Source organism: Solanum stenotomum, chromosome 10, assembly GCF_019186545.1.
Source record: "Solanum stenotomum isolate F172 chromosome 10, ASM1918654v1, whole genome shotgun sequence".
Classification (NCBI taxonomy): domain Eukaryota; kingdom Viridiplantae; phylum Streptophyta; class Magnoliopsida; order Solanales; family Solanaceae; genus Solanum; species Solanum stenotomum.
In genome coordinates this window covers 31,352,729-31,379,458 of record NC_064291.1, presented here as the reverse complement: position 1 = coordinate 31,379,458, position 26,730 = coordinate 31,352,729, and the positions used below count along the sequence as shown (strand labels likewise).

The following is a 26,730-nucleotide window of genomic DNA, read 5'->3' as shown; positions in this document are numbered from 1 at the left end:
ATTTATGGAAAATAAAATGCAAAAAAGAGACCTCATGAGGTCTCTTTTTCTGGAAAAAAACTGGCAACTTGTAACTATTTTTGCAGCTGCTCATCACCTGTCATATTAATTCAATACCTTTCTAATTAGCTAAATCAAGCTCAAAGAGCTTCCAACAATCAACTGATACAATACATTTACTAAATATTCTCTTATCAACTCAATATGCAACTCATCTTCCACGTAATTTGAAATTAAACGAAAAATCATAAAATTCATAAATTATATAATAGGATTTCAATGTTATCATGCATTCACAAAACAAATAAGTCCCATAAAAAAGTCATAAAGTAAAGAACTTAGATTATCTATTACGACTCTAAACTTCACTAATGCAGTAGTGTGTTTGCCACATGATCCTCATCTTCTTCATCACTACTAGACTCATTTGTCATATTTCTTTGTTGACCATACACTAGATATCGAGTAGGTTGAGACTAAGAGGGTCGAGGAGGGAAAGTGACATCATTGGAACAAGGGGGAATCCCTCCTGAAGCAAGTAATGCATCTAATTGAGCCTTAAGACCCGCATACTCTATGTCCCTCCGCCTTTCCCTATCCCGTGAGTCTTCGACTTGGCTAGATAGCTCAGCTATCTTTTGCTCCATAGCCAAATTTTTCTTCATCGATTCATCATCATAGGAACTACTTAGGCCTTCAAACTCAGAATGATATTCACGAAAGGTCTGTTGCGGCATGTCATAGGTATACCCATATCTACTCGGCGCACCAATCAAGTCTAGCCACACTCTCTCAGCCTGTTCTTGGGTAAGTGGCATACCTCGATTTTCTTCTAGTTGAGTTTGTGATAAATCTTCCAAAGCTTGAAGATATCGATTCTAAATTGAATGGTGTTATTATGAGAATATAAATTTAGAAAATAAGTAACTATTAGTTTAAATTAGAGGCTTACATAGGTCAATTCAGCTTGCGGCTCAACCCACACGTCTGGATCTTCGAGATTCTTCTTCTTTCTTATGTGTGTTGCCTTGAATGCCTCAGCCTGAGTTACCGAAAGATCACAAAAAATTGAATTTGTTAAACACTAAATTATGTAATAATTTACTGAAAATCAAATTGTAACAATCCTAGTAGGGACTGCTTAACGAGGCCTTGTGTAAATGAATAAATGTATCTTTGGTGACTACAAAAGCATACTTCTCTCAACAGTTTGTCCCAAATAATGTCCACTTCCCTAAATAAATCTAAATAGAATACATCATTAAAAAAATACTAGTAAGGCGACACTATTACAGAAGGGTCAAGGACCTTTCTGGGCACAATGGTTTCTTAACTTTCCTCTCCTCATTACTGCACAATGGTTTATATCTATAGACTATAATATATATATATATATATATAAAAAAAAAAAACTTTCCTCATCTCATTACTACAACCAATAAAATAATAGGTAGATCCATATGTCATCTTAGTTTCTCATAAACAAAGAACAAGTCATCTTAATTGTCAATTATCAGCAAAAACATCTAATCCACACATTTTTCAATTTAAAAACAACTAAAATACATACAACGACATAAACCAAAATGATATTAGTTCTAAGTTTGCATCAGAATTCACAACATGATTATTTTAGATTGAGATATAAGGTATAGTAATCTCAAAATACAATACAAATCTTCATAATAGATTTTATTTCTATATTCTTAGATATTACTACCCATGTATATTCATGCCTTATCCCCACTCGATCAAAATTATTCCTATTATACATCAAACTACGATCCATCAACACACAAAATTTGAAAATTTTAAACACAAAATTAAGTCATCTTCCCAGTTAGTAGTATTAAGGGGATTCTTGCATTTGAGGCAGCAGCTTCAGCTAGCATGATGATGATATTGATGCAGCCAATAGGCACTATTAAGGGTCAAGGACATTTCTCGGTACAATGGTTTCTTAACTTTTCTCTCCTCATTATTGCACGATGGTTTATATCTATAGACTATAGTGTGTGTGTATATATATATATATATATAACTTTTCTCTTCTCAGTTAAAAAATAACTAAAATACCTACAGAGACATGAACCAAAATGATATTAGTTCTAAATTTAAATAAGAAGAATTCAAGACATGATTATTAGGAGTTATTTAGAGTGAGATTTAAGGTATAATAGTCTCAAAATATAATAGGAAATCTTCATAACCGATTTTATTTCTTTATTCTTAGATATTACTACCCATGTATCTTCTTCTAAATTATATGATACAAAACTTGCTAGCATTCATGTTAATCATCATGAGAAGTAAAAAAAAGACATTAAGATAGAACAAGAGTAAAACCCAAAGTTAATTATATGTTCATGAAGTGAAAAGAGAATCACATATTCTACTTAATGCTTGCAGTAAATTGAAAGAGAGAGTCTGCATTGATGGATGCTTGCGATAAATAAACAATATAGTTACAACTTTGTTTAAAGATTGAAAGATTCACCTTTATTTGTAGAGAAAGAAATCGACACCGAGAATTTGAATCGACGATGAAAGCTTTAGCTTCAAACCGAGTGAGTTTTGAAGGTGAAAACTAAAAGTTCAAATTGATGAGAGGCTTGACGACAACCAGAGGCTACACATCTGTAAAGCTATGGGGAAGAAACAAGTTAGGGTTTTTTGTAGCTTTTAGGTGAAGAGCAGGAAAGGAGATGAACTAAATTAAAAATGCCTCTTATTTTAATTTAATAAAAATAAGAGACCTCATGAGGTCTCTTATTTTAAAATATTATTTAACAAAATTGACTAATAAAATGAGACCTCACGAGGTATCTAAATCTAAATTAATATTTTTTATTTTAACAAATAGCGACCTCGTGAGGTCGCATATTTTATACAAAGACATAGTATAAAATAAAAAAAAATAAAATAAGTCACTTATATTATTAATTAGGCATATTTTTTTATAAAATTGACCTTATGAGGTCTCTCCTCTTAAAAAAAAATTAAAAAAAGTTATTGATGCAAATAGCGACCTCATGAGGTCTCTTTTTAGCGACCTATTTTTTGAGGTCTCTTTTTTTAGGTCTCCTTTTACAATTTTTTTAGTAGTGATTTCTGGTGTAGAAGAAACTAACAAATAAATTTAAATATTTATTTGAAAAATAATTAAATTTATTTATTTATTATCAAAAAACAAAGTTTACTCATAAAATGAATACATAGAGAATATTATTTTAATATTGGACTCCTAAGTTTCCAAATAAATTAAGTACAAAAGACTTTACTAGGTAATTTCCTAAAGAAGCGACTCCTTAGAATAATGTTGTTGTAAGTTTACTACTTAAATCCGAGAAGACATGGTAATAGGATCATAACTGATTTGCAATTCTACCTAATCATATAATTTCTAATTGTTTTATGATGGGACACATAATTATGTTAGATTTTACTCAAAAGAATACGATATAATAGTTATCTTATTTGACGTAGAATGAGCACAATAGAGTATTTGCTAGAGGAGACAATGCATCTAAGTCATTGTGTTAATCAAAGATGTTAGAAGCCCTTTTCAATTATATTATAAGTAAAACAAAGCATGAGACTCTCATACGGGTGTACAAAATCAAATCAAAAACTGAACCAAACTACAAATTAAGTCAAATCAAAAAAAATATTCAACTAATGATTTCGTTTGACTTGGTTTGATTTTGGAAACAAAAACCCAACTATACTTGGGTTGGTTTGATTTTAACTAAAATTCAACCTGAGACCAAACCAACCCGACATTACATATATAATTTTTAAAATTTATTTTATACATTAAAGTATTTACTTTGATATAATTTCTAAATATTGCTTATACTTTTTCATAATTTGAATCTTTTTACATATTATTTCAAGTTTTTAAGACTTAAAATTTTGAATGATCCAATAAAGATTATCGTCTGTAGATATTACTAACTCTAATAAAGCTCAAATCAAAATCAAATCAATATTAATGCTAACAAAAAAAAAAAAATTTCAACACTAAGAATGACAATAATATTGAATATTTGTTTTTTAGTTTTACATTGGTTTAGACATTTAAAATACATAACCTAGTTTTTTTCAAAAAAACTCAATAATGTAATTAATACTTATTTTAGCATGATTTAGTTCTTTTAAGTTATGACCATTTTCATTATGACTTATTAATTTGCAATATTTATTTTATGTCATTTCATTATTATTTTTTATTGAATATTTTATTATCATCACCCATCTCATATTTTGTATTATTTTCTTAAGAAGCACCTTAAATAGTTCTATTTTGGTAGGACATAAAAAATATTTTGAACACAAATTAATCATATGTTTGTATGAATAGTTTACCAAAAATTTGAAAAAACTCGAAAATCCGAAAAACCACATGGTTGAAAAACCCGAATTTATTAGTTTGATTTAGGATATAGATTTAAAAATACAACATGAATAATTTGGTTTGATAATTGAAAAATCCGAACCAACTTGACCATGGATTCTTATTGCCGTTCCAAAAAATATAGTTTTTGTGTAACTATATTGCCAAAACACTAAAAAGTTACATGTACGCCAACGTTAGTATCCGGTCCCTTCAAAATTGAAACAAAAGTAACCCAAAATAAAATAAAATAAAAAATAAAACAGGTCGACTAGTGTTCGATCTGCTTTTGGATCTGAACCATTCATTTCATCACGATGCATCTTCTTCAATTAATTTACTACATTTTTTAATTATTTTTTTAATGTTAACATGGAAAGGATCACGGAATACATGGTCACCTTGATTCACACTTCAATATTATATTTTGTATTTAATATGTAGTGTTGTGCCATCGAGAAGGGATTTGCCCATGATTTGACACTTTTTATTAGTTTACTCAAATTATTACTTTCCCAATTGTTAGCTATTGTCTTTGTTTTTTCAATTTCTATTGGTCTAGAAGGACTTTTGGTGCCGACCTCGATACTTTCAGGCTCATTTCGAGTTATCTTGTAGATTTTGGCTTAAAATGAAACTTGGGTGTGAGACTCATTTTTTATCCAAACGATCTCCGTTTTTTGACATATCTGTTAAGTTTAGAATGTCAAATTTGTTGGGGGTAGCATAGTCCATTTGCGTTAACGGAGTTTCGAACAAATCTCGAATCCCGATAGGGGCATTTTGCCAATTTCTTGAAAATCAGTTTAATTTCCCAATTTGAGAACTGGATAAGATGATTGTTAAAGCTCTATCTGGGTTGATTTTTGCTGTGTTTGGGTTGTGAATTGCTAGAGATACATACTGGGACCTTTGGAGCAGTGTGGGGGACTCGTATTAGAGGTAAATTCTTACCACAGAGACCTTTCCTTCCCTCTTTAATGGTGAATTATGTTTCTTGGTTTTGCATGAACTATTTTAGCTTGTTTCCGATCTCAGATTGTGCCCATTTTTTGGGGAACAAGTTCCTTGAGCTAAATGAGACCAACCGACGGAGTCAATTTTATAATTCTCGGTGTGGGTCCCACAATGTCATTTGACTCATTTTTGGGCCCGTCTTTAATTATTACGATTTGGATGTCAAAACGTCTGTATTGAAGTTGTGATCATTCATTTGATAGTGTGGCATCCATCGGAGGCCATCAAAAAGGGAAAGCTCTGGTATAGTCGATTTAGAGAGCGCGCGGTCATATTTGAGGTAGGTTTTCATTTACCGATCCTTAGTTTGAGTTTGTGCAAGTGAATTCATGTTGATTAATTATTTTTGGGTTTGATTTATAGTTTGAATCATGTTTAGTAGTTAAAAGGCATGCCTTAGCCTTATTTTTGAATAGTTTCCGGAAATTGAGCATGCCTACTTTAGTTGCGTTAATTGTATCATGCCTCGTGGGTTTCGTTATTATTGATTGTATTGATTGTAGCTTGCTCTTGACCTTAGCTTAGTCTTAGGCTAGTGGTTGCCTTATACTTGCGATTTTGAGCCTTTATGCCTTAGAAATTTTCTGACATCGCTTAGGACGACATAGCCCCCTGTAGACTGATATAGTATACTTGGGTATGATATTATGAGTCCTTAGACAGGCGACAACTTAGGTCTTGTAACCATTCATCCATAACTTCCCTTTGTTTCATCCCCGGTGTGTTCTTTGATGATTTTGGGCTATGTTGGCTATATTGGATCGGGTCTTGGAATACTTCTAGTCTTAACTATTCTTATCTTTAGCACTTTTGTGTACTCATCAGACTTATCGTGATTTGCTTGGGTTATTTACTTTAAGTTGCACACGAGTGTGCCTTCTGGGTTTATGGGGACTCAGTTAGGTTATAGCTAGCTACTTTACATTTCAGTTTCATTCGTTTCCAGACTCGTGGGCTTTATAGTTAGTCTTACGTTATCTCTTCGCTCATATGACCTCTAGTTGTTGTTACTTTCTCACTTTTCATATTTTTTTACTATCCAAGATCAGTCGGCCTATGATGTCTACTGGGTACCTGTTGTGTTTGGTACTCATGTTACACTCTACATCTATTTTCTTGATGTAGATTCGAGCGCCAGTAGACAACATTGGTTAAGGCCAGTGGCGGAGATCTTTCGAGATAGAGAGTGAGTTGATGGTGACCTAGTTTGATTTATCTCCATTTGTATATAGTTTTTTACTGGTCTTTTGTATTAGAAATATGTCTTTACTTTTTGGTCCATTTTTGGAACTTGTACTTGTACAGTGGCTTTGTACTATCGTCTACTAACTTGTGGGATTAGATCGTATACTGTTGCTTTTGTATATATTTGTAATGACCCGAAAGGTCATTTTTTATTTTTTTGTAGAATTACTATTTTACCTCTCTCAATAGTTGCCTCGAGTCATTTCTGATCATGAAATTTGATTGAAAAGATGTGATTTTTGGAAGTTGAGTTTTTTTAAAGGCTTAAAGTGGTTGAAAATGGTTTTTGGTAACAATCCATGTTTTAGGTCATCAGAATGGAACTTTGGCAGTTTCACTGGTTCCAGAATGTGGAATTTGATCTAAGAGGGTCGTCGGTTTAAGATTTTGGAGTTGTTCTGTGGTTTGGAGGCCTTGAATTGGAAGTTTACGTTAATTTAGGCCTAGAGTTGACTTTGTTCAACATTTGAAGTTTAAACGATCATATTGGATTTCTGACAGTTTTATTGGATTCGGGGGATGATTTTAGGCTTAGGTGAGGTCTTGGTTGATTTTCGGAGGTTCCGAGAGTAGTTTGGTAGTTTGAGCATTAAGTTAGTTTGTTACGATTTTTATGGGTTTCGGGACAAGGAGACCTCAAATTCGTTTTTTGATGGTTCCTTGAGTCTAGAATATCGAGTTTAGTTGATTAGTATATTTGGTTTATGTGTGCGGGGTTTCGACTGAATTTCGAGGGTCCATTGGATGAATTGTTATGCCTTGTGTGTTACTGAGTTGCTGGTGTTTGGTGACCCCACATTCGCGGGGAGTTAAGAGTTCAGACCTTCACGTTCGTGGAGAAGCTCGCGCATTCGCGTAGGATTGGAGGTTTGGTCTCCTTGTTCGCGGAGGGGCTCTCGCATTTGCGAAAAATTATTATGCCCTTGGTCCGCGTTTGTAGATAGAGTCTGAGTTTGCGGATGAACCCGAGTAGTGAATTATTTTTAAAAATTGGGATTTCTTCTCATTTCTTTCCTTTTTGAATCCTAGAAGCTCGGTAGAGGTGATTTTGAAAAACTTTTTCAAGAAACTTCGATTGGATAACATATTTCAACTCCCCCTCTTTATTATTCATTAATTGTTGCAAGATTTCACCATCTAAATTGCTATTTTGGATTGAAACTTAGGGAGATTTTCAAGAACATGAGTTTTATGAAAAAAGGGTGATTTATTATTGATTTCAACTCCGTTTTAAATGATTTTCACTAGTGGTTTCCAAATTCTTTGGGTAACACAAGTTTGTATAAAAACCCTATTTTCATAATTGGGTTTTTTTGGGTCAATTTGTCCTATTTTTCAAAATGCTTGATATGAGTGTTGTTACTTTTGAAATTTTGTTGTGATTACTATTTGATTAGATTGTGTTGAATTGGAGGCGCGACGGAGAGGGAAAACTCAACTTTCAGAGTGATTATTTAATTGATTGATGCAAGTGGACTTCTTGACCTTTGTTAAGTATATAAAATCTTATTTTTCTTTATTGTTTGTGTCAGGAAGTAACGAGACTCAGTGATGAATTTGACTTGTTAATATTAAGTGATCCTAATGATGAAAAATGTAATAAAAAGGTAACTTGATGATATATTGATGCGTGATGTGATGTGAATGACTTTAAAAGTTATATTGAACCAAGATTGATGATGTATCACGATTATACTGTTGGGAATTGTGTATTGATATAGAAATTCTCATCTCTTCTTTCATATGTGAGAACATACTTATTTGCATTGGTTTTGAGGCACAATTATGATAAGTGTCATGTGGTTTGAGGAAGAATGATAAATCAAAGAAGATGTATCATTTCGAAGGGCGTGTTACCGCGACAAATATTATGATTTGAGGATCGCTCTATAGGCGCGACAGATGCATGGATTGATAAGTCCCTCATGAGTCTCAGGTTGAGAGATAACGGGTGTGTACCATTGGGATATACATGAATCACCCTATATGACATCGCACCATATTGCATTGCACTTCATTTGATTTTCATTGATTATGATTGTTGAGCTATTATTGTGATTATGAACTTGTGAAATATGTGAATGTTTGACTATTTGTGTTGAAGTTCAATTTATGATGTTCTATTCATGCTTTGTTGTATTTGAGTGAGGACTATTAGGTTGGGTTGATATTCTGTTGCATGTTGTAGTTATGGAGGTTCAGTTGGATGAGATTGGAGTACTTGTGTTCTATATTGCTTACTTTGTGTTTAGTGGTTTACTTGTTGAGTACTATGTTATTTGGTACTCATTCCCTTGTTTCTACACTTGAGTAGGTTACAAGCTCAAATCTTCGTGATTACTCCCTCTTCTCTTCTACTCTCGAGGCTTGTTGTGGAGAGTTAGTGAAGTAGTTGTTTGTCACTTCGGCGGATTCCTCTTGCTCTTTATTTATGATTTTGTTCTATTCTAGAAACAAAGACATCGAGACTTGTATTATCTTCAATTCTATTGTATTATATTACAGGCTTGTACACGTGACAACCAGATTTTGGGAGTTTATCTAAGTTGGTTTAGTTATCCGCATTATAATATTTTGTTAGATTTTCATTCTTGTTTTATTTCTATATTTATTGTTAATATTTGCATTTTCAACTGACTTGTTTTGGTGGGATAATGCAAGTGTCATCATACTCATTTTTGGATCGTGACAAGTATTATTGTTATTTCTCATTTTTGTTGTTTTCCTTTTATATTGCCTTAAATTCCTCATTGGTTATTGTTTCTACCCAATATGCCTGTTACTTGTCATTTCGGGATATGAGTTGACCTACCTACCAGTGGATTATGGTAGGTGCTATCATGACTCGAGTTTTCGGATCGTAACTTTAACCGGTCATCAACTTTCTTGGATTAATAACATCATCATAGATTAATAATATAAATACAACCATCAAATTCTTAATCACCAAGATATTAGTGCTCAATATCATAAATAATATGGATTTCTTAAGACATATTTTTTTTTCTTAGATGTTAGTTCCCTATTGGTTGATGATGCTTGTCCCTCTGTCAGCTTGAGTATGTAAAATCTACACGTCTTGCTAACATTTGGTTGTTTTCTTTCCTAATCATCTTTTCTACCAACTTGCAAGACTCTTAAATTAATTCGAGGCATGGTCATAGATAACTTGGTTGGAATTGGAGCTCCGAAATTTTTAAGTTACAAATGAGACATAGTGATTCCGTATACCTATGGGCTATGAGCCCATTCGCAACGTAAACCACAATATTACTAACGTTAATTTTATAACTTTTAATCCCGAAAATCGTCATTATACCGTCTATTAGAAAGGGAGACTTATATTCATCTAACTAAAATTTATTTATATCTGGATCTTTTGGAAAAAAATACTACATTTCTACCACTAAACACTAAATATTTGGTATATTGTGTATCCCTTTTTCATAAGATATGAAATGCTACTTATATTATTACAAAGCTCAAGACTAGTGAGGTTATAGCATTAATATGTCCACATGTATTTGATGTATAATATCAATAAATATTAACTACATCATGAGAAGTACTCATCGTTATTGAACATTTCGTAACCCTAGTCCCACGTTGATGTGATAATGTAACCATTTTGATTTTATCCAATCCTAATGATGCCTATTTTTATATACTATAGTTGTATTTGCAGAAATAATTTAGAGCAAAATTTAAATCTTGTGATGTATTGATGTAACATGTTTTTTTTGATGTTTTAAATCCCACTCAAATATCATTGTATTGTTATAACATTGATTATATCTCTCGTTTTGGGAAGTTTGAATAGTTAAATTCGTTACTCAATATTGTCATGTCTTACCTATTGCTTTGAATATGTCTTTAGGGGAAAATAAAATAATAACATCGCCTTCAAAAAGTTTGATCACTCGACATTTCTCAAAAAGCTATTGAAACATATCTACAATTAAATATAGGAGTATTAAAAAAAATTCTTTGAAATATAGGAGATGAATGAATTTTAAGCTCGTTCAAAGTCCAGTTTAAATAAAGTTTGGATGAGATTTGCAAAAGAAATCTGATAAAAAAAAAAATCACATATGGCACTTTGTTTTTCTCCACTATGCATATATAAGTCAAATCAAGTAAAAATACGATGAAAAATTTTCTGAAAAAGTTTGATGAAAAATCTAAAGTCATCCGTAGATTCAACTTTCAAATGACTCATATAGCGCACTAAATTAGTACACTATAGCAATTCATGTATCTTAACGATAGTTAAGGCCTGTGCCAGTTATGTAAGACATATTTTGCGCATTAATTTAATACGCTATAAGTGAAAAATATAGATAATAACATCATAAAATAGACAACTAAGTACTAACTATTTTCTTTTTGAACTGACAAATATTTGAAGAACATCTGAAACTTATGACAAAAATAACTATTTCCTATCTTTAACAATACTTGTCCAATATTGACTTTGCACACTTCTTAAGAAAATATAAATAAAATGACAATTTTACTATATCACCCTTTTGAATATAATAAATACAATGTCTTGAAAAATGTAATAGAAAAATAACTATAATTAATAATAAGAGTAAATTAGGAACTAAGTGTAAAATTATCCATTAATTTCATAAAGTAGACAAATATTGTTGAACAAATATTATTGACGGAGGAAGTAGTTAACAACTCTTTAAATAGTAAAATATGATGGTTTTTAAAACAATTTAAAGTACATAATTTTCTCCGCATGAAACAATTCGAAGCATGGGACCACAAAAGAAGAAGTCTATAATACGTATATTAGTGCAAATGCGCACACACTAATACATGGGATCACAAAAGGTGATGCCGAATGACTATTTCTTTATTTTAATTTTCTTGGGATTATTCAATAAGCACACTAATATAATATATATAGAATAATTAGCTTTCTAGAACTACTGATTAATATAATAAAGCAACTATTAAGACTTTATATTCTCGTATCTCGATAATCACAAAAGTTAGGCTAGTAGTCTGGAAATGAGAAAACAAGACAATTAATTTAACAATGGAGAGTCCTATGTTGTGTTAATTAAATAATACATAATGCAACCAACCAACATTAATTAACGTTATTCAAGATTAACATCATAGTGACAAGTGCATTCCGTCATTAATTGGATTAGTCATATAAAATCCAGCTATGTGAAAGTTGAGTTTTTTAAATCTTCAATTATAAAATATTACTTGCAAAATTTTAAATAATAATAATATATAGATATGTGATTTTCCAACAATTAATGGATATATCCATAAACTTATGTGTGCTATACGAAATTTTGACACGAATTGTAACAATTGCACATCACAAATGTTCGACACTAGTTTGCAAGAATCGTCAAGATAATCCGTACATGCTATAATCTATGTCATAGTATTTGTCCCTCAGACGAACACTGATCTGTGGTGAGCACAAAACCTTTGCCATAGCCTCTGCCCTTCAGGTGAATATTTTGTGTTGAGCACTTTGTGCACGCTGAGTAAACCCTTCACTGTGTAATAGAGATATAAATCATACTAGACAAGTCCAATGCGACATACTCGACTTAAAAGACATTCATCCAAACCAACTGAGCCATCTCGAAGGACCATCAAAATATTTAGCAGAGTGTAGTTTTGGCTTTTACTATCCCCTTTTTCAATTCTAAACAGGAAAAAAAAATATGATATGAATTTTTTTACGAACGAATTAATTAATCATTATTTTTAGTTACTCTGAAAATCTTAATTGCTTCATTGATATCACTTAAACAATTGACCATAAAGTAGTGATCTATTGCACTATTAATGTTTATGCAACACTTAAGGGAAGAAAACAAATATATTGATATTTAACTTAATACTCCCTCCATTTCATATTAAGTTAATTTTTGAGGCATTTTTCATTTTTCAAATGAACTTAATTGTTCAGTTTCAAGACTACTTTTAGAGTGTTCTTCCAATTTTACCCTTCATTAGTTAGTATTGGAATTAGTGATTAATTAATATTTAGTTATTTTAATCATAAATTTGACAATAATTAATAAGGATAAAAATGGAAAACTAAGTTCAATTTATGTCTTAATGTACTTTTCTTAAAGGGTGTGAACACCTCAAAAATTAACTTAATATGAAATGGAGGGAGTATATTGGTAAATGTTACTATCTCCTGACAATATATATATATATATATATAATCAATATCTATTTTTGCATACTTCGAATCAATAAGGGTATCTAGTTTAAAAATAACAACAAATGACTTTCTTATAACCAAAATGACTAATATATGAGATCCCAGCGAAAGGGCGGACGAGAGTACTGATTATGAGTTCATTCGAACTTAGAAGATTCCGCTCACTTATATATAGGGCAGAGTCAGATAGGGTCAAGGAATTTATCCGAATCTTGTTAGATAAAAAATCATAATATTAATATATAGTTGAAATTATTTTATGTATATATACTAGATGTTCATATATACGACCTTTTTAACTTGTCCCAAATTTCATTTTGACATTTCAACTTAATCTTGTTCCATTTTAACTATTCAATTCCATTTTTCATGCATCATTTGTTTTTACCCGGTATAAGTTTTCAACGCATGTTGGACAAATATTAAAAGTGCAAAAAAAAAATCATTCAATCTATATATATATATATATATATATATATATATATATATAAAATTAATAAAGTTGAATATAGAAGATGTGATGTGACACCTCTCTATAATCTCCATTTGCATTTATCTTTTTTCTTTTTTTTTTGAGATTTTTTTCTTATTTATTTAATTATAAAAATAAATTACTTAATTTATGATAATAAATATTTTATTAAATGAATGAACATTTACAACAAAGGCTCTTCACATACATACAAGGAGTAACTCACACCTCTCTAATTTCTACTCTTAATAATTTATATTTTTTAAAATCTTTTTCTGGACCTTCTTCTAATTATAACTTGACAATAATTTTTTCTTTATTATTTAATTTATTTATAAGAGATAATTACTCATGACTTATATAAGTATCTCTTATATAAAATTTTAATTTTAATCTATAGCTTAAAATATCATTTATTTATTTATTTTGAATTTTCCTTCAATTATTTCATTTTAAAAATTCAAATAAAGCATTAACGTTTTCAATAATTTTCCATTGCTGTTACATATTTATTTAATGATAATAAAAGAAGATAGAATTTTTTGAGTCTCTCACCTTATCATGCAATAATTATAGAAGCCCAAAAGTCTAATATGTGTTTTGCTTTGTACTATAAATCCCTCTTAATTTACAATGGATCTCAAAAATATAAGATTGTTTACTCTATTTTTGCATTGCTATATCAGAATTCTTGATACACAGGTTTGATTGATATATTATTAGTATGGTAAAATATTTTTAGTTTGTAAGTTCTTTAATTTTTTTATTATTGTCGATAAACTTTTGTTTTGATAAGATGTGATATTTTTTTTTTCATTAAAGATACTCCCTCTGTCCCTAATTACTTGTCCACTTTTGAATTTGCACACCTATTAAGAAAATAATTAATGACATAGTGAGTTTACCATTTTACCCCTATTAATTATGAAGTGGATGAAAAGTTCTATATTTTTCAAAATAATTAGTCATTTAATTGAGGATATAATAGGTAAAAAGAATTTGTCCTTTCTTGATTTGTCAAAATGGACAAGTAATTAGGGACAACTATAAAAGGAAAAGTGGACAAGTAATTAGGGACAGAGAAAGTATTAAACATAAATTCAATTGCATAAACTGATTAAATGCGATGATATCATATTATTAAGCACATACAAAAGAGGAGCTTTTTGGTGTTAAGGAAGAAGTAGATAACAAGTTATTCATGGTAAAAATAATTTACAATTACATTATTTAGACTACTATTTATATGAAATTGTCTGTAATCAAATTTATATAATGGTTTATTTTTAGTTATTTTTTTTTATCTTTATCTTCCTTTTATCGCTTTCATTTTCTTCATTTTAATTAACATATCTAATCAACCTTTTGTTGATTAAATAGTTAATTTTAACGGCAAAATGAAAAATAATTCTAATTTGATGTTGCAAAATATGACAAGTGTTTTGTGACAAATATTTTTAATAACGTTGATAACTAACATAAGATGGAGAGTATATATTTATCTTTTATCATGTCTAATTCAGATCTCCAAAATATTTATCATCTTCATTTATAGATATTTATCATATGGTTTTCTTTTAGTAGACATTTATTTTATTATGTTGTTTTCCTAAAATTTTACCGTGAAACCAATCTTTTATATCTGAAAATTTTGTTCCTAGCAATCTCGCATTATCTTGAGAAGACTGCACCTTTCTTCTTGAAAGGATGTCGTCTGATAGGGAAAAAATAGCTCAGTTCACGTTTGACGTTTTTATATTCATATAACTAAAAAAGTTAACAAACAATTAAACAATTAATAAAAAGATTAAAGTAGGAAAGATTATTGTTTAAATAATTGGTGCTTAAATAATTTATCCTATGATTTTTCTCGTATCTTGACATGTATATGTACGAATTTATTACTAACGAACAACAATGTCATCATCTCAAATCAACCGTAATTTATATGAGTACAAAAAAAATATTTCGATTTTTTTAAAGATTTTTTTTGAAGTAAAAAAATAACATTGTTCATCATTTTTTTTTTTAAAAAAAAAGGGTCAAGGAGGACCGCGCGAAATGCGGCCAAGTTTACTAGTTAATAATGCCACATAAATATTTGATATCATTCAAATAATTATAATTCTAAATTTTAATATGATATTTTTCTCCTGGATCCAACTCTTTATATATTATTTTAACATTTTATTTTGTCCTCTATAACGTAGAATATAATTGTTATTTCTAATTTTATATAAACGGAATAAATTATATAAATTAAAATAAAGAAAATATTATCTTTACCATAAAAAGAGTTAAATTTTAAAAAGGCAGATGAAGAAAATATATGAATAAATAAAGCAGATGAAGTATATAAATAGGGGGGAAGTTTGCTATGGATAAACATGTCAAATATTAATGTTAAAAAGAGTCTTTCACTTGCTTTAAAAGGTGGCTAATCTCACCAATCTATCCATTCAACATTTTATGTTTAAATTAATGATATATAAAAAATGAAAATGGAGTTGGAGGGTTAAAATGAAAGATGGAGTGCTAAAATAAAATTTGGGATAAGTTTAAGAGATTATGTATGTGTTTAACCATTTTTTATGTTCTTACTTCTTTATATATATTTTGAACATCTCAAGGAAAATTTTGACTCCACCGTTACCCATTATACGTTAAAATATATATTGTAAAACAAGTATAAATAATAAATATCAAATGCAGTAAATCAAACATGTTGATGTAGAGTATCAAACTCGAATTCATGAAATTCAAACAATAAATTCGTTTCTGGATCGATCTCTAATCATAGCTCATCCCAGTCACTTTAGAAGAGAACAATCTAGAAGAAGAGTCGCCTCCAGGTCATTTGAAACCACTTTAAGATTGTTTATATATTGACCATAACAAATTTAAAATTAAAAGGAAAAATGAGAAAGATAAAAATGAACGTTGATAAAAATTACTTAAAAAGAAAAAGCCATATTGCTTAATTGACACTCATGCAATTGCTTGACTTTCTCCGACACAAAATTCATAAACTACCTTAAAGTAAACAGTAGGTGGAAGTTGAAATTTTATTTAGTGCACTTTTGAACAATGTTGATCTCACAATAATTTCCAGCTCTGGGGGCAAACTCAATAATTTTGAGTGGATGGGTATAAATAAATGAAGTATACACTAATTTCAAAATGCAAATTAAAATCCAGTGTTAAAATGGTAAAGTCACTGTTAAACAATCACTATTTTTTCTCTGAAAAATGTTCAATATATATTTTCATAAATATTTTGATTGAAGTAATAAGTAAAGAAAAAATATCTAGTGGTTATCATTACATCAAAGTAATCTTTAGCGATAATTAATTAACGATAATAACTTAATTGTCGTTAAAATATGTATTTTTAGAGGCAATTAGCATTCTTTGTGAATGTTCCTAAAGCCTATGGCGACATTAGATTCAATTGCAATCAACTAATATTGGTAAAGACTTTAGCACCTTTTGTTAATGTATATATTTATTGCCGCTAAAAGCTTTTTCTGTTATAGTGTATTCCCAAGTGTTCAATGAGGACAAGTTTTCCGTCATGCATTTCTTAGTGAACTGATTCGGTGAAAATGAATTGAAATAGAAAAATCATGTTCTATAACATAAATTTGTTATTAATTCTTGATGAGAAAAACTTTGTTTCTAACAGTGAGTTAGTTGGGTTAAGTAGGAATTGATCATATATATAACAATGGAGTATATATCCATCTAACTTTTCTTTAAAAAATTAAACATTATCTCCTCCAGCATTGAACAAATGAGATCCTCCTTTGTTATGTATCCTATAAAATATTTGTTTTTTCCTTTCATATCAATTTCATTTACTAGTTTACACGGTATATTTATATTAGATGCTGTATATGTTACACTCCTTAAGTTGGTAAGAGTCTCTGATCACATGATGGCAGTTTTTTTTGATTCGGTGTTCGGTATCTCATAGGAGACTCTAAATTCGTATTGTGTAGGGCTTTATTTGGAAGAAAACACTTTCTATTAAAAAAATTTCATACCTAAAGTTTGAATTCGAGACATGTAATTCGAGAAGGAGTAGTCCCATCCACTGCACCATTTTTTTTGGTGATTGATGATGCTAGTTATTATTTTTAGAAGAAAATGCAAAGTAGTTTCATTGAGTTTACTAACCTTTCCATGCAACTTGCAAGTATTCCATTTGGGTATTAATCATAGTTCTTAAAGGGAAGATTTCTTGTACAAGCTACATTATAGTGTTATTTTTCTATAGTACCATTTTAAAAGAGGTGGGGACCTATTACTTAGTAAAGGGCGTAAAGGGCGTGAGGTGGGAACCTATTACTTAGTAAAGGGCGAGGCTTAAGCCATCAGACGTGGGGTGTAAGCCCTATGAATCTTTAAATTTTTAATTTACAATATATAGTATAATAAAATAATAACACAAAATTACAAAAATACATCAATAGTTTGAAATAATTACAAACATGATCAAGAAAACTCATAGAAAATAAAACTTCCAACATTATTATACAAATATAAATAATCTAATATCTTAATTTTTTAATAATAAAAGAATCATTATTTCTAAAAATATATTATTATCATAATATACAATTTATCCCCCCCCCCCCTCCCCCTCCTCAAAAAAAAAAACTTATTACTATTATAATAAAAACATCACTACATCATGAATACAAATAAAATTACTTTTAAATAGCTAAATAAAATATGAAAATTTTGAGGCATATGATAAAAATATGAAGACCAATGATAAGTGAAAAAATATAGTTTCACTATGTATTTTTGAAAGAAATGTTACGTAATAACTAATATATAATCATCCTCACAGTGTTAGCAAATAGTAAATATGTGACATTACAACTTGTTATTGAGTTACTTTGAATCTTCTTATTCTATAGATTAAAAACCATTAACTATCATTCATTTATTCAAGAATTATGAGGGTCAACAATGTTAAATAAAAAATTTAACACATGTGTAAGATCTATTAGGCGAGCCCCAAACGTTGGGCGTACAATGGGACGCTTAGGGCGTAAGTCTAGAGTTAAGCCTCACACTTGGGTCTCGAAGCGTTTTGCTAGAGCTCAGCTGTCACGACCCAGACCATCGTGATTGGTACCCACACTAACCCTCCGGTGGGAGAACCACTACTACAACCCAAACCAAGCAACTAAACCAAAAACTAAAGCATTTAAGGATACGGAAACAAGAATAATATCTAAAAACTGAAATTCCCATAAACTTCAACAAAAGATCTAACAACTAACATTGCGGAAAATACACCTAGAACCTGAAAGTCAATGTACCAAAACAAATAAAGTTCAACAAGTCTAAACAAGAAGGGATACAACCCCAAACTAATGCACTAATAACTAACTAGAAAAGTCTACGTCCGAAATGGTGGACATAGACGAAAGAGAACCTCTGACAGCCCGGAAGAATTGGCTCACCCTTGAATTCGAACGATCACTGATCTTCTAAGCAAGGTCTGCACAACATTACAAACATGCAACATACCGAACATATACAGTATCGATTATCAATGCTCACCAATATACATTTATAACAAGTCATTGGTCCTGATCTCATGGAATCCAAACCCAAACAGTTAGCATCCCGGAACGTGGTACCCGATCCAATGCTTATGCCGGAACGTGGCAACCGATCCCATAATTATGCCGGAACATGGCAATTGATCCCATAGTTATGCCGAAATGTGACAACCGATCCAAGTTAGTTATGCCGGAACGTGGCAACCGATCCATTCAACACACCACAATCACAATCACAAGTATATCCTCAAGATCATACATTTAAGTCATGATTTCATGGTAACTATCATTCATCTATCTCATTTACAAAAGAGTGATCAATAATGCAACATTCATATACATACATGTATCATAATGAAGCAAGAACAAACATACATCACACAATCATAGAATCACAACTATCACCTACCTCGAAACAAGCTTATAAACTTAAGAAACTTGAACCTTCCCTTTTCGAATTCATTCCGCTTGTTCTTGGTCTACAAACAATCAGTACAATACGGGAATCAATAAATAATCACTAATTACCCGGATTACTAACAATTCCATCAACCCTAGATCATACTCGTGATCCCAAGTACCTAAAAAAAGGGTTGTTTCCACCATAAAATTTATATCAAAACCCTCCCCCATCGATAATTACCCATTCTATTACATTCTACGGATCAAAATTAGATTCGGGGAGTTAAAATCTTACCTTTAGCCTCAAGAATGGAGGAAAACTATCAAGAACTCGTATGGGGTCGTCTCCTAGCTCTGAAAGTCAAAAAGTGCAGAATAAAGTCGTTTTGGGGTTTATTTACCACCTTAAGTGGCGCCGAACCCGCCACAACAACCCTCACCCCTCTGCAGCGGCAGAAATCCCACCCCAGCGGCTTGTACGGAACTAGTGAGCTATTTTAATAATTCCAAAACCCCCATTTCACAACACACCTTTAACCAACGACGCTCAGAAACTATCGTTCACGCTAAGATCAATTTCGGGAGTTCTACTCACCCAAATTCAAGTTCGTAAAGTCGTACGGATTCCTTAACGACTTATCTAACTACTCGTGTAATCAAAATCATAAATAAGTCACCCGATTGTTACCAGATTTCTCTACACCTTAATGACTTTGATTTTATCCAAATCTGGACTAGGTTGGGAAATCCCAAGTTACTACGATAAAGTTTTTCGACTCAAAATTTTTCTCCGTTGTCTTTTCTATAACGACGGAACCCGGTCGTTACAATAGATACCAATTTACCATCACTCATCCCCGAGTGACAAACTTAGGAAAAATAAGCTAAGGAAGGAATGAAGTAGTACCTGAATCAACGAACAATTAGGGATACTTGTCTCGCATGTCCCTCTCGATTTCCCAAGTGGCTTCCTCAACTGGACGATGCTTCCATTGAACTTTCACAGACTTAATCTCTTTGGTCCTCAGCTTACGCACATCACGATCAAGAATTGCAACTAGTTCCTCCTCATATTGGAGTTTTTTTTTCTAACACAATTGAGTCCCACTTAATGATATAATCCATGTCACCATGATACCTCTTCAACATGGACACATGAAATGCCGAATGAACTCCCGATAAATTAGGAGGTAAAGCCAATCTATACGCTACCGGTTCTACACATTTAAGAACCTCAAAGGGACCAATGTATCACGGACTTAGTTTGCCCTTCTTGCCAAATCTCATCACCCCTTTTAGAAAGGGGTGATACCTTAAGAAGAACATTCTTACCGGTTTGAAACGCCATGTCTCTCACCTTATGATCCACATACTTCTTCTGTCTACTCTGGGCTGCTAGAAACTTAGTTTGAATACTCCTCATCTTATCTTGAGCATCCTTCACTAAATCGACCCCTAATAGTTTCACATCTCCCGCCTCAAACCATCCTATGAGTGAACTACATCCCCTCCCATAGAGTGCCTCAAATGGTGCCATATCTATGCTGGAGTGATAACTATTATTATAGGAGAATTCACACAAATGTAGAAACTTATCCCAATGCCCTTCGAAGTCAATCACACACGCCTTCAACATGTCTTCTAACACTTGAATACTCATCTCTGGCTGCCCGTCTGTTTGTGGATGGAAGACTGTACTAAAAGTGAGTGCCTAGTTTTTCATATAATTTCCTCCAAAACTTGGATGTGAATTGGGTATCACGGTCTGAGATGATAGAAAGGGGCACCCCATGCAACCTTACTATCTCCTTCACATACACCTTAGCCAATTATTCAGCATTATAATCTATTTTTACCGGGATAAAATGGGCTGACTTAGTCAATCTATCAACCACTACCCAAATAGAATCAAACTTTCCCAAAATCTTGGGAAGACCAACCACAAAATCCATGGCTATCCTTTCCCACTTCCATTCCGGAATTGACATTCTTTGAAGCAAACCTACAGGCCTTTGGTGTTCATATTTCACTTGTTGACAATTCTGACATTTAGCCACAAACTCTGATATATCCTTCTTCATGCCCGACCACTAATAAATTCGCTTCAAATCCCGATACATCTTGGTCACATCTGGATGAATGGAATATCGAGAACCATGAGACTCTGCCAACAATTTCTGAATCAAGTCATTTACTCTAGGAACACAGATTCTTCCTTTAAAATTGAGCACACCTTCCGCATCAAGAGTGGTCTCTTGTTCCTTACCAATCACAGTCTTCTTTCTAAGCTCCTCTAAATTCTCATCCTCACACTGTTTGACCTTGATCTCCTCAAAGAATGTGACCCTTACTTCAATGCTAGCTAACACCCTACCTCTTTCTGAGATGCCCAACTGCATGAACTTAGACTCTAAGGTCAATCAAAGCCGTAGGTGGGTATTCAAATAAAGGGGAGCACCTTGCTATTATGAAAACGCCAGCTGTTACCATAGTAGCTGCATAAATCAAAGCGGATACTGGAGTGGGACTCTCCATAGCATCAGGTGACTAAGTATGCGATCCTATATGTGCAGATTTCCCAACAACACGAATAAAAAGTAAAATACAAATAAGAGTTATGGCATTCAATCCAGTTCCAGCGGAAGTCTAAGTAAGGTTGGTATAAAGTCTAATCAATCTCCTCCAACAGACAATAAAGGGCTCTGACCTGACCACAGTCAATCAGTCTATTGTTCTGGTTCTATATAGTCTAACCCTGAAAAGAGAAGACTCATCGTTTTTAGCCTGGTCCAGGTGTGGGAGATATTTACCATACAGTATAGTAGACCTGCCCTTCCGACAAGAGCAATTATGTCTTTTCCTAAAGCCCTTACTAAACCACCAGGAAGTAGTCTGCTTTGATATAACCTGGACTTTGCCTAGCTACCACGGAAAATTTCCTTAGCCAAAGGTCGCTTGGCTACACTCAAGCAAGCTAAACTACCCATACTTATCGCTTTTCGACTCAAAGCGTTTGCCACCACATTAGCCTTACCCGGATAGTATTGAATGGTCACATCATAATCCTTGAGTAACTCCATCCACCTTCTCTGTCTCAAATTCAGATCATTTTGAGTGAACACGTGCTGCAAACTACGATGATCGGTAAACACTTCACACTTAACACCATAGAGGTAATACCGCCAAATCTTAAGAGCAAACACTACCGCTGCCAACTCTAAATCATGCGTTGGATAATTTCTCTCATGCACCTTCAATTGACGCGAGACATAAGCTATAACATTCTTATCCTGCATCAACACAACACCTAAACCAGAATGTGAAACATCACAATAAACAATAAAATCTTTACCTTCCACTAGTAATGCTATGATAGGTGCGGTGGTCAAGAGAGTCTTGAGCTTTTGGAAGCTCTCCTCACATTTTTCAGTCCATTCAAATGGTATCTCCTTTTTGGTCAAATTAGTCAAGTGAGTGGCAGTAGAAGCAAAGTTCTTCACAAATCGACGATTGTAGCTAGAGAGCCCCACAAAACTCCTAACTTCCGTCATAGAGCTAGGCCGAATCCAATTCTTAACCGCCTTAATCTTTTGAGAATCTACCATTACCCCTTCTTTTGAGACCATATGTCCCAAAAATGCAACAGAAGTCAACCAAAATTCACACTTAGAAAATTTAGCATACAACCTTTGTTTCCCAGGAACACCCAAAACAATGCGAAGATGGTCGGCATGCTCTTCCTCACTTTTCGAATAGACCAAAATATCATCAATAAAGACTATGACGAAAGAATCAAGAAATGGCTTGAACACCCCATTCATTAAACTCATGAAAGCTGCAGGCGCATTGGTCAAACTAAAAGACATAACCAAAAACTCATAGTGCCCATAGCGAGTCCTAAATACCGTTTTGGGAACATCCTCAGGCCTAATTTCAATTGATGGTAGCCAGACCTTAGATCATTCTTAGAGAAAACTGATGCACCATGCAATTGATCAGAAAGATCATCTATTCGAGGCAAAGGATATTTGTTTCGAATAGTGACCCTATTCAATTGCCGGTAATCTATACATATTCTCATACTACCATCCTTTTTATTAACAAACAAAACTGGAGCACCCCATGGGGAAGCACTAGGACGAATAAATCCCTTATCAAGAAGCTCTTGGATTTGAGCCTTAAGCTCTCTTAATTCTGCCGGAGCCATGCGATATGGAGGGATAGAAATGGGACGAGTACCAGGTTCTAAATCAATGCAGAAGTCTATATCTCTATCCGGAGGCATACCAGGCAAGTCATTAGGAAACACCTCTCTAAATTCCGACACCACAAGAATAGACTCAATAAATGGAGTCTCAACCTCAACATACTTAATATAAGCCAAATGAGCCAAACAACCTTGCCCTATCAATTTCCTAGCCCGAATGGAGGATATGATCTTAGCTTGCTTAGGCTTGTACACCCCTTCCTACTCTAATTTTTCCCTTCCCAGAATTTCTAGAGTTATAAAATTAGTATTACAATTAAGCACAACATAATAAGGGTTAACCAAGTCATGCCTAAGATTATATCAAAATCAGTCATATCCAAAATCACCAAATCAGCCCAAGTCTGAAAATCCATAAACAAAATAGGGCAAACACGATAGACATGGGTGATTATGGCTCACTCTCCAACAGGGGTAGAAACATGGATAGGGGGATCAAGTATATCACAAATCATAACAAATTTTGAGACAAATCACATGGATACATATGAATAAGTAGAACCCGGATCAAATAACACATTAGTCATCCGGTCACAGACAAGAATAGTACCTATGATCATTGCGTTAGACGCCTCTGCCTCATTCTTAACCGGAAAGGCATAACACTGGGCCCTATCATCTTGACGAACCACTTCCTTACCTGGTTGCACGTTACCTCTGCCTGCATTACCATTTCCTCTGCCTCCACGACCTCGCTGATTACCTCCTCGCCTACCTTGTGGACGTCCTCTACCATTATTACCATTTTTCGTGGGTATCACCGCTCTGGTCTGCTGTTACGCGGAATCTAACACTCGTGGGTGGGGATAATCTCTCCTCATATGCCCAGGTTCACCACAATTGTAATTTGTACGATCAAAAGATGGCCTGCTACCCGTCGAAGGTGCGACTCCCTGGCTATCCTGACTCAAATTATGAGGTGGAGTTCCCGAGTAATTACCTATAGAGGCGGGCATATCAGACTGAATTGGCTTAGCTGCAAGCGTTGGCCTCCCTGAACCTCTAGAATAAGAACCTTGAAAGTTGCCTGAATTCTTGGCCCTTTTTGCCAATGCTTTTGCCTGACTGTCTCGCCTCACCCCCTCCACTTTCTTATCATAGTCTGTTACCTCATTAAAGCTTCTCCCTGCAGAGATCATATGAACGGATAATACCTGCAACTCAGAGTTTAGTCCCCTAATAAATAAACGGATCCTCTCATCCTCAAAAGTCACCAATTGAGTAGCATATCTAGACAAAGTATGAAACTTGGCCTTATAAGCAGCCACAGACATACCACCTTGCTCCAAAGCCATGAATTCATCCTTCTTACGATCTCTCAAAGTTCTAGGCACATACTTCTCTAGAAACAAAGCATGAAATTGGGTCCAACTAAGTGGAGGTAAAGTTAAAGATCTACATTCCATATAAGCTCTCTACCACTGTTTAGCCTCACCTTGAAGCTGAAAAGTCACGAACTCAACCCCATGCTGATGGACAATTCCCAACTTATGAAGCCTCTCATAGCAATCTAAGATAAACTCATAAGCATCCTCATTCTCAGAACCAATAAACACATGAGTTTTTAGCTTCAAAAACTTAGTCAACATTTCATGCTTATTACAGTCATAACAGAACCCAACAAAGGACGGAAGAAAGCATCATTACCTCCCGTTCCACCCATCTTAGGAGCAGTGCTAGCAACAAGGGGATTAGTAGGAGCTTGAGTTTCTTGAGCAGAAGGAAACACTCTAGGACCAACCAACCTTTTCAGGAATGACATGATATGTCGAGCTAACACTGGGTCTATGGGAGGAACATCGGTAGTCTCAGTCTGCACCTCTTCCTCTTGTCCAACCTCCTCAACATGTTCAACCTCAATATCCTCTTCTATCTCTTCATGATGCACATGAGGGGCCTCATTTTGGGGGAACATTTTCGACCAGTACTCCATCTCTAGCAGGCGCCACTCTTCCTCAACCTCTACCCCTAGCTCTTCCTCTACCCCTGCCTCAACTGCAACCTCTCGCTGCAGATTCCTCAACTGGAGAATTGACGGGAGCTACGGGCCTGACGCTGTTGAATCTAGTATTAACCATCTGCGGACAGAAGAGTGAAGGAGGTTAGATACAAATTTGAATCGTCAAATACCAATTGGAATCAAGTCATAACATGAAAGGAGACAAAGAGAAAACAGAGAGATTTGCTAAAGTCCTATTGCCTCTCGAAGAAAAGTAAAGGCGTCCTCGTACCGTTCCGCAAGACACTACTATACTCGTTTTAGTACATCGAGATCAACGAACCTAGGATCTGATACCAACTTTGTCATGACCCAGACCATCGTGATTGACACCCACACTAACCTTCCAGTGGGAGAACCACTATTACAACCCAAACCAAACAACTAAACCAAAAACTAAAGCATTTAAGGATACAAAAATAAGAATAATATCTAAAAACTGAAGTTCCCATAAACTTCAATAAAAGATCTAACAACTAACATTGCGGAAAATACACCTAGAACCTGAAAGTCAATGTACCAAAACAGCTAAAGTTCAACATGTCTAAACAAGAAGGGATACAACCCCAAACTAATGCACTAATAACTAACTAGAAAAGTCTAAGTCCGAAATGGTGGACATAGACGAAAGAGAACCCCTGGCAGCCCGAAAGAATTGGCTCACCCTTGAATTCGAACGATCACTGATCGTCTAAGCAAGGTCTGTAAAACATTACAAACATGCAACATACTGAACATATACAATATCGATTATTACATGCTCAACAATATACATTTATAACAAGTCATTGGTCCTCTCATGGAACCTAAACCCAAAGAGTTAGCATACCGGAACGTGGTACTCGATCCAATGCTTATGCCGAAATGTGGCAACCGATCCCATAATTATGTCGGAATGTGGCAACCGATCCAAGTTAGTTATGTCGGAACGTGGCAACCGATCCATTCAACACACCTTAATCACAATCATAATTATATCCTCAAGATCATACATTTAAGTCATGATTTCTTGGTAACCATCATTCATCTATCTCATTTACAAAAGAGTGATCAATAATGCAACATTCATATACATACATGTATCATAATGAAGCAAGAACAAACATACATCACACAATCATAGAATCACA

At 33.3% G+C, this 26,730-nt stretch overlaps 2 pseudogenes; both read right to left on the bottom strand.

The window, feature by feature from the left end:
* Positions 1-368: 368 nt before the first annotated feature.
* LOC125842898 (uncharacterized) lies at positions 369-20,757 on the bottom strand (annotated as a pseudogene).
* A 343-nt stretch (positions 20,758-21,100) lies between these two features.
* Positions 21,101-26,526, bottom strand: LOC125878175 (uncharacterized; annotated as a pseudogene).
* Positions 26,527-26,730: the final 204 nt, after the last annotated feature.